The sequence below is a fragment of the Haliotis cracherodii genome, unplaced genomic scaffold, assembly GCF_022045235.1.
Source record: "Haliotis cracherodii isolate W230 unplaced genomic scaffold, xgHalCrac1.p SCAF_10, whole genome shotgun sequence".
In the NCBI taxonomy this organism is placed as follows: domain Eukaryota; kingdom Metazoa; phylum Mollusca; class Gastropoda; order Lepetellida; family Haliotidae; genus Haliotis; species Haliotis cracherodii.
In genome coordinates this window covers 53,220,737-53,237,146 of record NW_027266265.1, presented here as the reverse complement: position 1 = coordinate 53,237,146, position 16,410 = coordinate 53,220,737, and positions in this window count along the sequence as shown.

Genomic DNA, 16,410 nt, shown 5'->3' with positions numbered 1-16,410 from the left:
CCTAAAGTATGCACGCCCGTGACCACCCAGTCAAATTGTTGATGTCCTGGTGGACCAATGGTGTAAATGCTGCATTCTAAAGAGTTGTCTACCCTGCCGGTATGCCATGCTATGATCATGAACAAAGCCCGGCTTCCTGGGTTGTGCCGAAATAGTAGACGTCCGTTTGGGCTTTCATACTATTTGTGTGAGTCACAAAGTGTCATATACAAAATCCCTCACCATTATCCACACCCGTCTACTAAATGTAGCGCGTACACGCCACTGGGACCGTGTTATTTATTGTTTTATAATTGTTATAAATGTATGCTTTTATGTACCACTGTGGGTTGTGATTTGAGAATAAAGAATTCACTTGTAACAAATGTTATATTTGGGATAACACTTTCTTAGTAAAGTATAGATTCTCCAAAGTCGACTCAGATGATGGAGATTACAATGAAGATGATGACCATGAAGGTGATGATGATGATGATGATGATGACTATGAAGGTGATAATGATGAAGATTACGACGACGACGACGACGATGATGATGAAGATTATGAAGATGTCACCACTGGTGCAGCAGGCGATCTGCCGACAGTCGACCAAGAAGAAGAGGATGATGATGATGCTGTTATTTCCGCCGTTGAGATAAACGTGGAGGTAAACGATAACATTAACTAGTTACCATCTGCAAATACTCGTTTTAACTGATTTCTTAAGAAAATACATGTTCGGTGTTCTGAGGGTTACTCCACCTGCATTTTTGACAGCGCTTAATTGAATTCGGTTTCGAACACATTGAAACCTTGAGTAGGAGTTAACTCCCTTGAGGAGCGCAATGGCGGGAAATAACCGAACACAGAACACGGTATGAGTTTTACCAGAAGGCTGGATCGGTGTATTAAAAAATGTGAGTTTATATATATAAGAAACGGGATTGTCGAATTGGTTGCGTTCTTTACTGAAAAATGTAGAACATATATATATAACCTTTTCGACAATCCCGTTTCTTAAATTAACTTATTGGACATATTGTACACTGGTTTTGTTGTCCTAACGTACATCGAGGTAAGATTTTTATTTTTTTTTACATGTTCAGACATACCTTTGTCAGAAATAGGTGTGTGATAAATCATATCAGTTGACTAACGAGGCGTTATCTACACGTTACCGCCTCCGTGGTCTAGTGGTAGAGCGTCCGCCCGGAGAGCGGACGGTTCGGGGTTCGATCCCCGGACGTGTCATACCAAAAGACGTTAAAAGATGGTACTTGTTGTCACCCTGACTGGCGCTCGGCATTAAGGGGCTAAAACAAGGATTGGTCGGCTCTGAGTCAGTATACTGTGTCTGTATTTTTGTTAAACTGCGGCATGTAATCTCAGTGAGCTAGCACTATAAATCGGCATCACCTAGGACTAGCACACACACACACACACACACACGTGCATGCACGTCGCTATATAAGTGCAATTATCTTGGACGCGACGTTAAACCCAATTTCACCTCACCTCACCTCAACCTCGATCTATTGTTATTTTACATTTGTTATATTTCCCCTGGTGCGTCTGAGGGTGTTGTGTGACGCTATATTACCGCAGGCTCCATATTATCGCGTATCGGTAAATCTCGTAATCCACACACCCCGTCGACTGATTACTTACGAAAATCTAAGCACGACATTTCATCGCTTGATCGAATACAGGACTCGCGGTATGTCAGGCTACTAGTAAGTATACACGTTAACCTTTTTTATGATTGTTTCTGGAATGTTTTAGAGTTATCCCTACCTCCATTCGAAATTGATTAGAAAAGAACCCATTTGTTTGGACGAAGTCCCTTGACCCAGCCTAGGTCGTATGCATACTCATTATGTATAATCCAAAACAGGAAGTAAGTCACGCGTATCATATACCACAAAATAGCCATACCGCGATAATATAGAGTTGTCCGCCCTTGAGTCGCTCATGACAGATACTTTGTTTCCCGAAATCGATTTAGAAAATCAGCATCGATCAATCCTAATTGATGTGTCATAACAGTTGAATAAAGAATTAGAAACGAGCTGCGTATGACATAATTAACAGGTTAGTAAGCGTGTGCCATTACGATCCATTATAAATCAACTACCGCGATAATGTAGCGCACCATGCTATGCATGACTCGCGTGAGTGAGTTTGGTTTAACGCCGCTTTTAACAGTATTCCAGTTATATCACGGCGTGTCAGCTTAATGTGGGAGGAAAGCCCGAAGTGATGCGGGTCTCAGACGTTTACCACTTCGGTGAAACCCACGAGCACGGGTATGGTGCTGAAAAACCTAGAAACATAATCGGGGATAACCGGGATTCGAACCCACAATCATAGGTTGCATGACTCGACATGTCATGTATGCGATTTAGGGAGTAGGCGGTATTGTGTGCCGTATTTGTCCCCAATCCCTTTGTCGTTTATGACACGTTATTACATCTAGCACCGTCGTCTTTATGTGTAAAAATACACATTCAGTTTCGCAGTCAAAGAATGTATTGACCCAAACAGTGTTTAATTCAACGTGAGCGAGTGAATGTTGTTTTACGCAACATTCACTGACTATTATTACATAACCGCCTGTAAATATCTAGGTCAGTCTAGGACTACGTTTATAACAAACATGCCTATAACGAACTACGATTATAACGAACTAAAATTTGTGGTCCCTTTGAGTTCGTTTTATCCGTAGTTTATATATATATATAACATAGTCTTATATACCTAAAGGCAACAAATGTGATTTAAAACTCTTAGAAGCCTGTCTCTAAACACCAGTACACATCAATAGTGTTTAAGACAAGGGGAGGTTTGATTCTAACCGCCCACAGTATAGGATTCATAAGAGCATTACCATAGTTACTTTCGTGATTTATGAATTTTATTAATTAGATCAGACAACTTTGACGAAGCTTATACTGTTCAATATAAGTCCCGTGGTTTTACTGTCGTTTATTCTAGTCGTTGATGATGTTAACCCCAGATACATTTCGTCGGTCACAGTAGCCACACCATCGGAAACTATGGTAATCCGGATAAGATGAGGTGAAATGGGATTTAAGCTCGTGTTCAAGGTCATCGCACTTATATCGCGACGTGCATATATGTAAGTGTGTGTGTGTGTGTGTGTGTGTGTGTGTGTGTGTGTGTGTGTGTGTGTGAGTGAGTGAGTGAGTGAGTGAGTGAGTGAGTGAGTGCGTGCGTGCGTGCGTATGAGTGTGTGTGTGTGCGTGTGCGCATGTGAGTGTGAGAGAGTGTGTGTATCTGAGAGAGAGAGAGTGTGTGCATGCGTGCGTGCGTGCGTGTGCGTGTGTGTGTGCGCTCAGCTGCACTAATCCGGAATATTGCAGGTATTATAGTACCAGCCCACTGAAATACCATCCCACAGTTCAACACAGATACCCCACTCAGACACAGTATACTGACTCCGAGCCGACCAGTCCTATTTTTCCCCTTCACGCCGAGCGCCAGACAGGATAGCAACAATAACTATCTATCTAACGTACCACCTACCTTATGCTCTCCGGGTAGACGCCCTATCGTGTTTTTTAATGAACAATTGACTTGCCTTTGCATGTGTTTGTAAAAGAATGTTCAGACAAGCAGCATTACATACGTTCACGCTTGGATGGTCCTCTGCAGTACAAATACAGCGTATGAAACCTACCGGTTAATAGATCTCCAAAACTTCAAAACTACGATGTTCATGTTCAGTTTGCAGAAATTCAAATGTATATGTGTCTTTATTTAATATGAACGATTCCTGAAAATATCAGCTCCTTGTATAGGTATGTCAAACTGTGAACACAAGAACACAACCCTGGCGTGGCCCCGTCTCGCCAGTACCACAGAAGCAGCTTGCCGAGCTGTGAGTAGTCGCGACGGCTAATCAATTTTCAATTTCATTTCACGGTAGAATGTGTTGTTTAATCGATGTAAGAGAAGTAATTATCACAAAATGGGAACAACAGGCGACAAAGTTTGCTATTAGGTTTGATTTCTGCAATAATTCAGCGGTCTCTATATGTAGTATTGATGCCGCGCTAGATCCGGTGTAGGATAGGTCTTCATCAACCCATGCTTGTCGTAAGGGGCGACTATGCTTGTCGTAAGAGGCGACTAACGGGATCGGGTGGTTAGGTTCGCTGACTAGGTTGATGCATGTCAACGATCTCAACTGCGTGGATAGATGCTCATGATATCAATCACTGGATTGTCAGGTCCGGACTCGCTAATTTACAGACCACCGCCATAGCTGGAATTTTGCTGTGTACGGCGTTAAACAACATACTACACAACAAATCACAAGGGTGTCTCGGTCTCTGCGAATTCCTTCTATACAGTAAACTACGTTAATAACGAACACGCTTATAACAAACTTACGGATATAACGAACTGGGTTTCCCCCCCCCCGCCATTTGCTGTATATATGGGATTGCCTAAAAGTCGGGCCAAGAAAAGTCGGGCCGGGCCGGACCAGCGGGTAATACTAAAAATGGATTGCAGAATAATAAAACGAAACGCGCATATCTAGGCAGATCTCAAATGTCCACAAACGTATAGTTTTGCTCATTAAATTGAGTTTGAATAAAAATGCACCTTCAACAATGTAATAAACTGATGGTTATGACTACATATCGTGAGTCTCGTAGAAAAGTCAGTGTCTTGACTGTGTGTATTCTTTGTTTAGAATGCTTCTCACCGACCTTGGCGTGTAGGGGTGTGATGTCCTGGGCAGGAAACGACAGTGTTTTGAATACTCTTCTTTCATTAATTAACGTTTTGGGCATCCCTAATTAACCTTTACTAATTCGTGTTAAACCAACACAGGATGTTTTCTGGAAGTGGGTATTCGCGAATGTCAAAGGACTGACACGACATGTGTTAATAACTGTCCAAGCAATTCTAAAGTTCCTAACATTCTTTATATCTAAAGATTAGTATTATATTTAATTATATACCACCTCATCGTCTCATATTTCAGTAGTTAAAGAAAACACAGAGCTCAAAGTGAAGCCTTTTTCACTCTACATTCTCAACATAGTCTCTATCAGAAGTGTTTGGCTTGTGTTGGGTCCGACTTGGCCCGGGCTGTCAAAATGCACTTTAAACACACAAATGTATCATCAAATGTCTTTAAATCTATAGACTAACATTATATCTACCTATATACAACTTTATAGTGTCTCAGTTTGCTGTATTTAAAGAAAACAAGGGGCTCAAAGTGAAGCCATTTTCCATCTACATTCTCAACATAGTCTCAATCAGAAGTGTTTGGCTTGTGTTGGGTCCGACTTGGCACTGGCGGTCAAAATCTACTTTAAACGCACAGATGTATCATCAAATGTGTTTACATCTATATATTAGTGTTATATCTACCTATACATCACTTTATAATGTCACAGATCGCAGTATTTATAGAAAACAAGGGGCTCAAAGTAAAGCCCTTTTCCCTCTACATTCTCAACATAGCCTCTATCAGAAGTGTTTGGCTTGTGTTGGGTCCGACTTGGCCCGGGCGGTCAAAATCTACTTTAAACGCACAGATGTATCTTAAAATGTGTTTACATCTATAGATTTGTATAAAATCTACCTATATACCACTTTATAATGTCACGGTACATCGTATTTAAAGAAAACAAAGGGCTCAAAGTGAAGCATTTTTACTGTATTTTCTTAAGAAAATCCCTGTTAGAAGTGTTCGGTCCGACTTGGCCCGGGCTGTCAAAATCAACTTAAACCTCACAGATGTATCATCAAATGGATTCACAACTAAAGATTACTATTATATCTACCTAAATACCACTTTATAGTGTCTCAGATCGCTGTACTTAAAGAAAACAAGGGGCTCAAAGTGAAGCCTTTTTCCCCCTACATTCTCAACATAGTCTCAATCAGAAGTGTTTAGCTTGTGTTGGGTCCGACTTGGCCCGGGCGGTCAAAATCTACTTTAAACCTCACAGATGTATCACCAAATGTGTTTACATCTATAGATTAGTATTATATCTACATATATACCACTTTATAATGTCACGGTACATCGTATTTAAAGAAAACTGGTCCGTTAAAATCAAACACTTTTACTGTATTTTCTTAAGAAAATCTCTGTCAGAAGTGTTGGGTCCGACTTGGCCCGGGCGGTCAAAATCAACACACAAATGTTTCTTTAAATGTGTTTACATCTATAGACTAGCATTATACCTACCTATATACCACTTTATAGTGTCTCAAGTCGCTGTATTTAAAGAAAACATCGTTCTCAAAGTGAAGCCATTTTCCCTCTACATTCTCAACATAGTCTCTATCAAAAGTGTTTGGCTTGTGTTGGGTCCGACTTGGCCCGGGCGGTCAAAATCTACTTTAAACTCACGGATGTATAATCAAATGTGTTTATATCTATACCTTGTTTTCTTTAAATACGATGTACTGTGACGGGAACATAAACATTATAATGATAAGGATGATGATAGTTGTTTATGATGAGGGTCATCACCATATTTTAACGTCTATGGTGTGATTAACAAGGAGGCCTTTCATGATTGAATTTAATCGTGCACTATTGCACATATTTATTTATCTGAAAATCCTCTTGTGAAGAATGTCAAGACTGAAAACAAGTCATTCAATGGATTTTCCTAAACGACCCATTTATGCAGTACTGAATATCAATGTTAATGATTATTTTGTTGATGGTGCTTAACGGTACAGAAATGAGTGTCAATCAAGCGAAGTGCCATATCAAATCGACCAGTCACTTGCCACTAGAAAACGTCAATGTGTGATTTTTTGTCAAAGTTGATGTCCAGCTTGACACAAACACAGTATCGTTGGCATGGTTCGATCCTCTTGTTACCGTAATGTGTGGTATTGACTCCGAGACCATCAATGGTACGACCCAGAATATGCAGAGGGCGTCGTGGGAAAAGATAATTACATATAAAATTCTTTGAAATACGCCCACATACAGAGTCAGACGTATCCAAGCGAACAAACCTGATATGGTCCTTTTTGATAAATCCAATGAAAGCATTGTATGACCGATTTATCTGTTTCTTTTGAAACTAATGAGATTCAGGAGAAACAAGGCAAAGACAGTATGAGGACCGTACTAACGAAATGTCAAGCTAGCTTCCCAAGTTGTTATACTCGCCATTCATGACAAGAATGAAAAATCCAGTTTCCTGACGCTTAAAATAGTGTTTATATTAATTAAATTGCACACATTTCCAAATATTCGAAATATTCCAGTGTCCATACCGTCCACTGTCCTTGAAGGATAATGATGACGTAGACGACAAAAACGACAACTACAACAACGATGTGCTGGATTGACTTTCAGAAAGCATATGATTCTGTCTGTTTGGACATGTTGTAGAAATTTTCGTCAGTGTCCACATTGTCCACTATCCTGGAAGGTGTATCTTGCCACATATGTTTGCGGGTAGAGACACAAAAACAAATAAAGACATGACACATGTGTATGCATACAATTTGGAATAATATGGACAGTTTACAATCCTAGACACATTCCACATTAAGCCATGTTAGATCATGTTTACACTGCTGTTTTATGTATGAGAACACAAGAAAGTACGGATTTGTCAGTCATTCAAATCTCGGGTTCAGCAAAAGTTTTCGTATCTATTTTTAGTAAAAATCGTTAGGAGTTTTGCGATCAGGGTGTTAGTTGTCAATTTTAGGTGCTTAAAATGCACTTTAATGAATCCTTGGAGTCTGTAACCCTGAGAAACGTTGTAATGTTATTAATACAAAAATCAGTAAAAGATAAAGCATATATTTTGTGACCGGAACTAGCATGTTCGAGGTAAAGCTTACGTTTTGTGTACCATCAAAATCATAACTTCTTTAAGTGGCATTTAGAAGTTGGAGTGATGAAGTAAGACGAGTTCTATGGATGAACAACTTCTTGCTATTGCTTGATAAAGGTGTTAGAATCTACACCGAAACGTCGCACTAATTGTAATAAAGAAGTTGTCCATCCATAGAACTCGTCTTACTTCATCAAAATCATGCCAGTGATGACATTTCTTCAAAACATGACAAAATCCCTATCATCCACAACATGAGAGATATTGACCACGAATGTGTGTACCGAACTCTCGAACCTATTCTCCGATCACGACCGCCTCACCATAAAAATACATATAGATTTGGACCTGTGAAGATCAGGGTTAGAACAGATCTCCAGCAACCAATGCTTGTATTAAAAGGTGACTATGGTTGTCGTTAGAGGCGACTAACGGGATCGAGTTGGTTGTCAGGCTCGCTGACTTGGTTGATTGGATGCATGTCATCTTATCCCAATTGTGTGGATTGATGCTCGTGATGTCAATCACTGGATTGTCAGGTCCAGACTTGATTATTTGCATGACCTCCCTCATATAGCTGGCATATTGCTGAGTGTGGCGTTAAACAAAAAAACAAACAAACAAAACATATAAATTTAACAGCTTATTTCAAATTCGAGATAAAAATACATAGCGCCATCTCGAACTCCCAATCTGACTTTACAATAGAACTGTGTAACATCATATCGAAGTTTGAATTTGCCACCGTGACAGCTTTAAGAAATCTTAATTAGAATTTTACTTAACTGTAAACAATTCTCCTCGATACAGGTTGAGGAATCCGTAATGAAGTCAAAGAAAGTGATCATTTGCAACATTGTCAAACCTAGTTTCATCCACAGAAACCACGGACCTTTTTCGCAAAACTAAGATTCAACTCAATCCTTCACTTGTTTTTCTGTTACAATGTTTATTGATTATTACCTGCGAAACACATTACAATTAATCATCGAGATACATTTCAATTAGCCACACCTTACACCTGTTGTATTCTGAATTGATCGTCTATGCAATCGTATTTCTATGGATCTTTAATACACAGTATGTTACTCAGTTTTATTTCGCTTATTGACTTTCTACATAGGTGAACAGGGACATTTATTTTACATGCAAACAACATGTTATTCAGGAAAATATAATTACATGATAGGGGTTTGTGAACACACAAATAATTATTTATTCAAACACCTCTTCCTTTAAAAAACATATATATTAACACACACAAATGGTTTTTACAAACAATAGTTGATTTTATGCTTCCAAACAAACCACACGCAAGCTATTGTTGAATTTTAAAATATAGCCAAGGTAAATGTATCCACAATCATATTTAATCACAAATAGCGTTCTGTTCTATATAAATGTAACAAGTGAACTAACCATTTCAGTGGAGCTCAACATGGACAAAACTGTTGGAGATGTTCAATGAGTGAATGTTTATTTAATGAAGTAAAAACGTAGATTCTTTCTTTTGGTAAATACATGTAGCTGTACATCTTCTAGATGTTCCAAGAGAAAATGATATTATATCTGCCTATATACCACTTAATAGTGTCTCAGATAGCGGTATGTAAAGAAAACTTGGTGCTCAAAGTGAAGCCCTTTTCCGTCTACATTGATAATACATCTGTGTGTTTAAAGTTGATTTTGACAGCCCGGGCCAAGTCGGACCCACCACAAGCCAAACACTTTGGTAGAGACTATGTTGAGAATGTAGAGGGGAAAGGGCTTCACTTTGAGCACCAAGTTTTCTTTAAATACGATGTACTGTGACATTATGAAGTGTTTTATAGGTAGATACAACACTAAGCTACAGATATTAACACATTTGATGATACATCTGTGTGTATAATTGATTTTGACAGCCCGGGACAAGTCGGACCGAGCACAAGCCAAACACTTCTGATAGAGACTATGTTGAGAATGTAGAGGGAAAAGGGCTTCACTTTGACCTCCTTGTTTTCTTTAAAAACCGCGATATGAGACACTATAAAGAGATATTTAGGTAGATATAATACTAATCTATAGGTGTGAATCCATTTCATGTTACATCTGTGAGGTTTAAGTTGATTTTGACAGCCCGGGCCAAGTCGGACCGAACACTTGTGAGACTGTTGAGAGTATGGGGAGAAGAGGTCTACTTTAACCAACGTGTCTGCTTTATACACGATGAACAGTGACATTATTAAGTGGTATTTACATAGATATAGTACTACCCCATAAATATAAACGCTATGCCGACAGATGAAATTTGTATCGCGAGAGCTAGAAGTATTTGATACGTTTCAAATCTTATTTCGTTTAACGATTGCTCTTTTACATGTTACCTAGATCAGCGACGCCTACACACAGCTCCACTTTCGGGATTTCAAACGATTTACTCCGAAATACCTAATTATGTTTCACGTTTTTGGTTGGTGATTGTTCATTAATGTCATGTGTGTATGTTGCATCAATAATATGTAGGTATGATCGCCGATAATGAAGTAATTAGCCAATAACACTTTGGCCCGTCTTGGCCCGGCCCGACTTTTAGGCAATGCCTGTATATATGCTTGTAACGAACTACGGTTATAACGAACTAAAATTTGTGGTCCCTTGGAGTTCGTTATAGCAGTAGTTTACTGTTTTTTTTTATCATCGTTGGTGCTGGGGTCTGTGGAACTGGATGTGTCGAATTCCTGGTTTCCTCCTCATTTGGGAGTCCCAAGCATCCAAATTAAGCATAAAATTATCCTGATGGCTCGAACTGTTCTAAAAACAAAATTACGCCCACACGCCTACACACGCCAAACTATAAACTAACTTTTCTCACAATCGAGTGACCTGACTGCGATTGACGCAATTATATCAAATCCACGATGCCATACCAATACTCCGTCAAGCCTAATTAACAAGTACGTCACACAACAAAGGTGCAAGCTGATTACAGCATATTAGATTAGTGTTCTCACGTGACACGTAAATTTGAGAAATGAAAAGGGATTCAGATTGTGATACTAAATCTGTTATTCAAGATATATGTCTTAAACACTGACGCCAATCCAGATAGGGGTGTATGTCCAGTTCGTTGAAGAAACCTCCCATGCTTGATAACGAGGTCTCGTCTTGTTATTTCTCTGTTCCATTACCGCTTGTACAGAAAGACAATCCCTGTCACCATCACTCACACCTTGTGAACCACTGTGGACATTGCATCACATCAAAATGCACCCACATTGATAAAACGTTAGTGAAAAATAACACCTTAATCATTTTAGCTTTCAGCTGGTGGCAAAAACACATGCCCGCAGTGGTATGTAATTCTTTATTTCAGTATTTCAGTATAAAGGCCATAGGCCCGCGTACAAATACTCATTGAAAAATACAATATGAGGCAGATGACAGAGGGTATTAAGTGACAGTATTTCGGATGGCAAGTGCTTCCAGTATATACTTAACACAATAAGTTACAATACTAGTGCGGTTACAAGATAATAGTCTATTATGTTTAAATAAGGTAGGATTGGAAGAGTAATAAATAGGTAAATACTTATTTCTTAAATATCTGTAACATGGGCAGACAAGCATAAAATGAAACTCATCTTCAATTTCCTGTAAATTACAATATCTGCACTGCCTATTACAATACTCTTTACCGCATCTTCTACCTAAATTTACCATCAATGGCAACTCGCCAATTCTTAACAAACAAAACATACGTCTATAATGACGGCTTGTGATTTCACAAAGATACTTTTCAACTGTTAGCAATGACTTATATTCCTTATACATTGATAATTTAGGTATTTCACAAACTTTACAATACCAGTCCTGTTGGTTACAGTCTTTTAACCTTTGAATAAATGCATTAATAAAGAGGGTCTCATTACCAACTTCCTGCGAAATCCACACGTGGCCAAATCCATGTGGTATGTGTGACACCGGAAGTAGCCATGAAACCCCTCAGACACGAAATGACCTTGGAGTGGATGAATACATGAAAGCTACAGGAAGAATACTCAAGGATTCGTCAGTATTCAAGAACAGGAAGTAGCCATGAAACCCCTCAGACACGAAATGACCTTGGAGTGGATGAATACGCGAAAGCTACAGGAAGAATACTCAAGGATTCGTCAGTATTCAAGAACAGGAAGTAGCCATGAAACCCCTCAGACACGAGCTGACCTTGGAGTGGATGAATACATGAAAGCTACAGGAAGAATACTCAAGGATTCGTCAGTATTCAAGAACAGGAAGTAGCCATGAAACCCCTCAGACACGAGCTGACCTTGGAGTGGATGAATACATGAAAGCTACAGGAAGAATACTCAAGGATTCGTCAGTATTCAAGAACAGGAAGTAGCCATGAAACCCCTCAGACACGAAATGACCTTGGAGTGGATGAATACGCGAAAGCTACAGGAAGACTCTTCGGACTCTTCAACAGCCCTGTTGACCATCTGAAACATAGTATCTGTTAGGCTTGGAACAATTTGCCCAGCCTGTGACCACAACCGATGTGATGTGAGTTAAGAATATTGGCATTGGAACTGGCCTAAACACTAACACATACAATGGCTCTTTCTTTGTTTATGGGGGGCACGGGTGGCCTAGTCGTCAAAGGCGCCGCGATTCGCTGTGCAGAGTTGCGTCCCTTGGGCTCGCCAGAAACCTATAATTGTGGGTTCGAATCCCGGTTCTCCCCGATTATGTTTCCAGGTTTATCAGCACCATACCCGTGCTCGTGGGTTTCACCGAAGTGGTAAACGTCTGAGACCTGCATCACTTCGGGCTTTTCTCCCACATTAAGCTGACACGCCGTGATATAACTGGAATCTTGTTAAAAGCGGCGTTAAACCCAACTCACTCACTCTTTGTTTATGGTCTATAGTAGGGTAATGCTGACACCAAAGCAGTTCTTGGATAGTTCCTCGTTAGTACGTAGATGTTAACTCTACGTTTATTGCCTTATCAATGAACCGCCTCCGTGGTCTAGTGGTGGATAGCCCGGATAGCGGAAGGTCCGGGGTTCGATCCCCAGCCGCGTCATACCAAAAGACGTTAAAAGATGGTACTTGTTGTTACCCTGTCTGGCGCTCGGCATTAAGGGGCAAGACAAGGACTGGTCGGCTCGGAGTCAGTATACTGTGTCTCAGTGGGGTATTCATGTGGGGTACTCAGTGAGCTAGCACTATAAATCGGCATCAGTCCGGGCTCGTACAAGCAGCCACACACATACATACACGTGCATGCACGTCGCTATATAAGTGCAATAATCTTGGACGCGACGTTAAACCTCATTTCACCTCACCTCACCTCACCATATCAATGACATAGGAATATGGCCTTCCGATTGAAGTGTTTGTGCCAATGTACTGATTTCATGTTCGTGGCATAAGACGCGTGCCAGCCGCAAGCCTACATGCGCCTATTTATTACATTGACCAGAAATGATAGGATTGACAACAAGGGTATACATTTCTGTAAACATGAAAGGATTTATTTAAAGTTAGATGTCACCATTGGGGGCATCGGGCATGATATTTAACATGACTGGGGAAAAGCAAGAAAAAAGAACACGCTCTCCTTGCTGATCTGCATCAAAACCTTACATCGATACTCTCAATTCTGAAGCACGAATATATTTTCAATAAACAGAATAATCTCTGCGTTTCTTGTGACCTGTTGTGAGATATTGATATGATGCCTGTTACCCTTATTAAACACATCACCATCGAATAATCAGTTCTTATTTCTTTCATTGTTAGCCACCTTCAAACATGGATGTATACTTTCTTAAGTCCGGCAGTTAAGCATAAAAAACAATTTGTGGACGCAAATTTAAACTCATCAAACGGAAATATATGCACCTAATTACCCAAAAGTGGCACAAACGTTCACTGTATAGTAGAAGTGGGGATTATATTTCCCTAAAACCGATACAAAATCGTTACAACATAGTCGAGTATTTGTTGCACCAACGTCCATGTCATATCACCCAGATTCAAGCATAGGTAAATGTGCCCTTGTGTTATACTACCACATACATTAATTAGAGTAACGTTCCTATGAACCTGGGCGCACGGGTTGCCCAGTCGTCTAAGGCGCCGCGATTCGCTGTGCAGAGTTGCGTCCCTTGGACACGCCAGAAACCTATGATTGTGGGTTCGAATCCCGGTTCGCCCCGATTATGTTTCTAGGTTTGTCATCACCATACCCGTGCTCGTGGGTTTCACCGAAGTGGTAAATGTCTGAGACATGCATCACTTTTTCCTCCCACATTAAGCTGACACGCCAAGATATAACTGTAATACTGTTAAAAGCAGCGATAAACCCAACTCACTCACTCACTCCTATGAATCTTTTTCTGAGGAGTTTGTTGTAAATATACTCTTAAAAAAAAGAAACTTGACATAGATGTAAAACCACTTTTTGCCAAATATCTAAAAAAACTTCATTAAATGAGAACCAAATAAGTCAAACAGAAAGATGATGTGTCTATAATTCGGGAAAACACACGCAAAGCACATAAACGTAGCGTTTGGGGATCAATTTTACAGCTTCATCCAAACGCAACCGCCTGTAAAAAAACCGTGCAGCACAGGATCCTGCATTTAGGGATGCAGGCCCCCCTGCTGAATGGGTATAAAAATCCACATCAACGGCTGTTCATACAGTCCCCTATAACGGCAGTAGAGGCGGTGACAGAATGCCAAGACTGAATGCTGCTCAACGGAACAACGCCATTGGGAGATTACAAGCTGGAGCAACTCAGCAAGAAGTGGCCAGGCACTTTGGCGTATCCAGACAGACAATCTCCGCACTGTGGACCCGATACAACAACACCAACAGAGTTGACGACAGACCAAGGTCAGGAAGACCAAGGGTGACAACCCAAGCACAAGATCGATACATCCGGCTGCGACACCTCCGAGACCGCACTACCACAGCCACGTCTACAACCACACAGATCCCTGGGGTACGCAGAATATTAGATCAAACGGTACGCAACAGACTGAGGGAGGCTGGACTTTTTGCACGAAGACCTGTTCGACGTCATGTATTGACCCCACGTCATCTGGCGGACCGTCTGCTTTGGTGCCAACAGAGGGTTAGATGGGCACGTGCAAGGTGGAGAAATGTACTGTTTACTGACGAGTCCCGTTTCCTACTCACACTGCTGATGGGTGCGCACCTGTCTACAGAAGTCGGGGTGAACGTTACGCCCCCAAATGTGTGCAGCAGGTTGTCCCATTTGGCGACGGGAGTGTCATGGTATGGGCAGGAATTCATCACGGTGGTAGGACGCCTCTCGTGCATGTGGCAGGTGCATTGACAGGTGTGCGTTACAGAGACTTGATCCTCTAGCCTTACGTTCTTCCTCACGTCAACGTTCATGGCGGACAGTTCCAGCAGGACAACGCTCGACCGCATATTGCACGTGTTTGTCAGGACTTCTTACAGCACAACAACATCCAGACATTACCTTGGCCATCTCGGTCACCAGATTTGTCCCCGATTGAGCATCTGTGGGACGAGTTGGATCGACGCGTTCGCAGAAGGAATCCACCGCCCCAAACACTTCCAGCGCTTCTTGATGCACTTCAGCATGAATGGCAGCACATCCAACAGCGTGCTATTGACAACTTGATTGCATCTATCGGTCGTCGGTGTCAAGTGGTGATTGATGCACGTGGTGGGCACAACCGATACTGACATTTTCTGTACCCCTGTGACATTAACTGTATAGTGTACGTGTGTCTGTGTAGGTGACACGATAAATGTTTTGAACATTGTGCAGATTGATCTTCAAACAGTGTTTCAATTATGGTTTCTGTGTCCTATTTTGAAACAATCGCATTATATTACATTTTGAAAGTCAGTGTCAAGTTTCTTTTTTTGAAGAGTATATAAAACGTCACGTCACGCCGTCTGAGAATAACAATCTGAACACATGACACAGGGCGCAAAGGAAAAAAACTGGCGGTGAAAATTATATTCAGCGATAACACCAGATTTTGGCGAAAAGGATAAGCCTGTCCTGCCCTATCGGTAGCTAGATGCAACATCGCGTGCTTAAGCATTAACCAATATATTTCCCTCACCTCACCTCAACCTCGATCTATTGTTATTTTACATTTGTTATATTTCCCCTGGTGTGTCTGAGGGTGTTGTGTGACGCTATATTACCGCAGGCTCCATATTATCGCGTATCGGTAAATCTCGTAATCCACACACCCCGTCGACTGATTACTTACGAAAATCTAAGCACGACATTTCATCGCTTGATCGAATACAGGACTCGCGGTATGTCAGGCTACTAGTAAGTATACACACACACACACACATACACTCGAACATCAATCTGTAAGAATGTGCACTTCATGTTAATAATAAACACTATGATATTGACCTTTTCCCTTACAACAGATGGTGAATAGTACTGAAAGCAATATGCCACAGTAAATATTATACCACAAGCAACTGCACACGGGGTTTTGAGTGTATCGCCTTTACCGTTCTTGCGTGGTGGACATTATACGACCC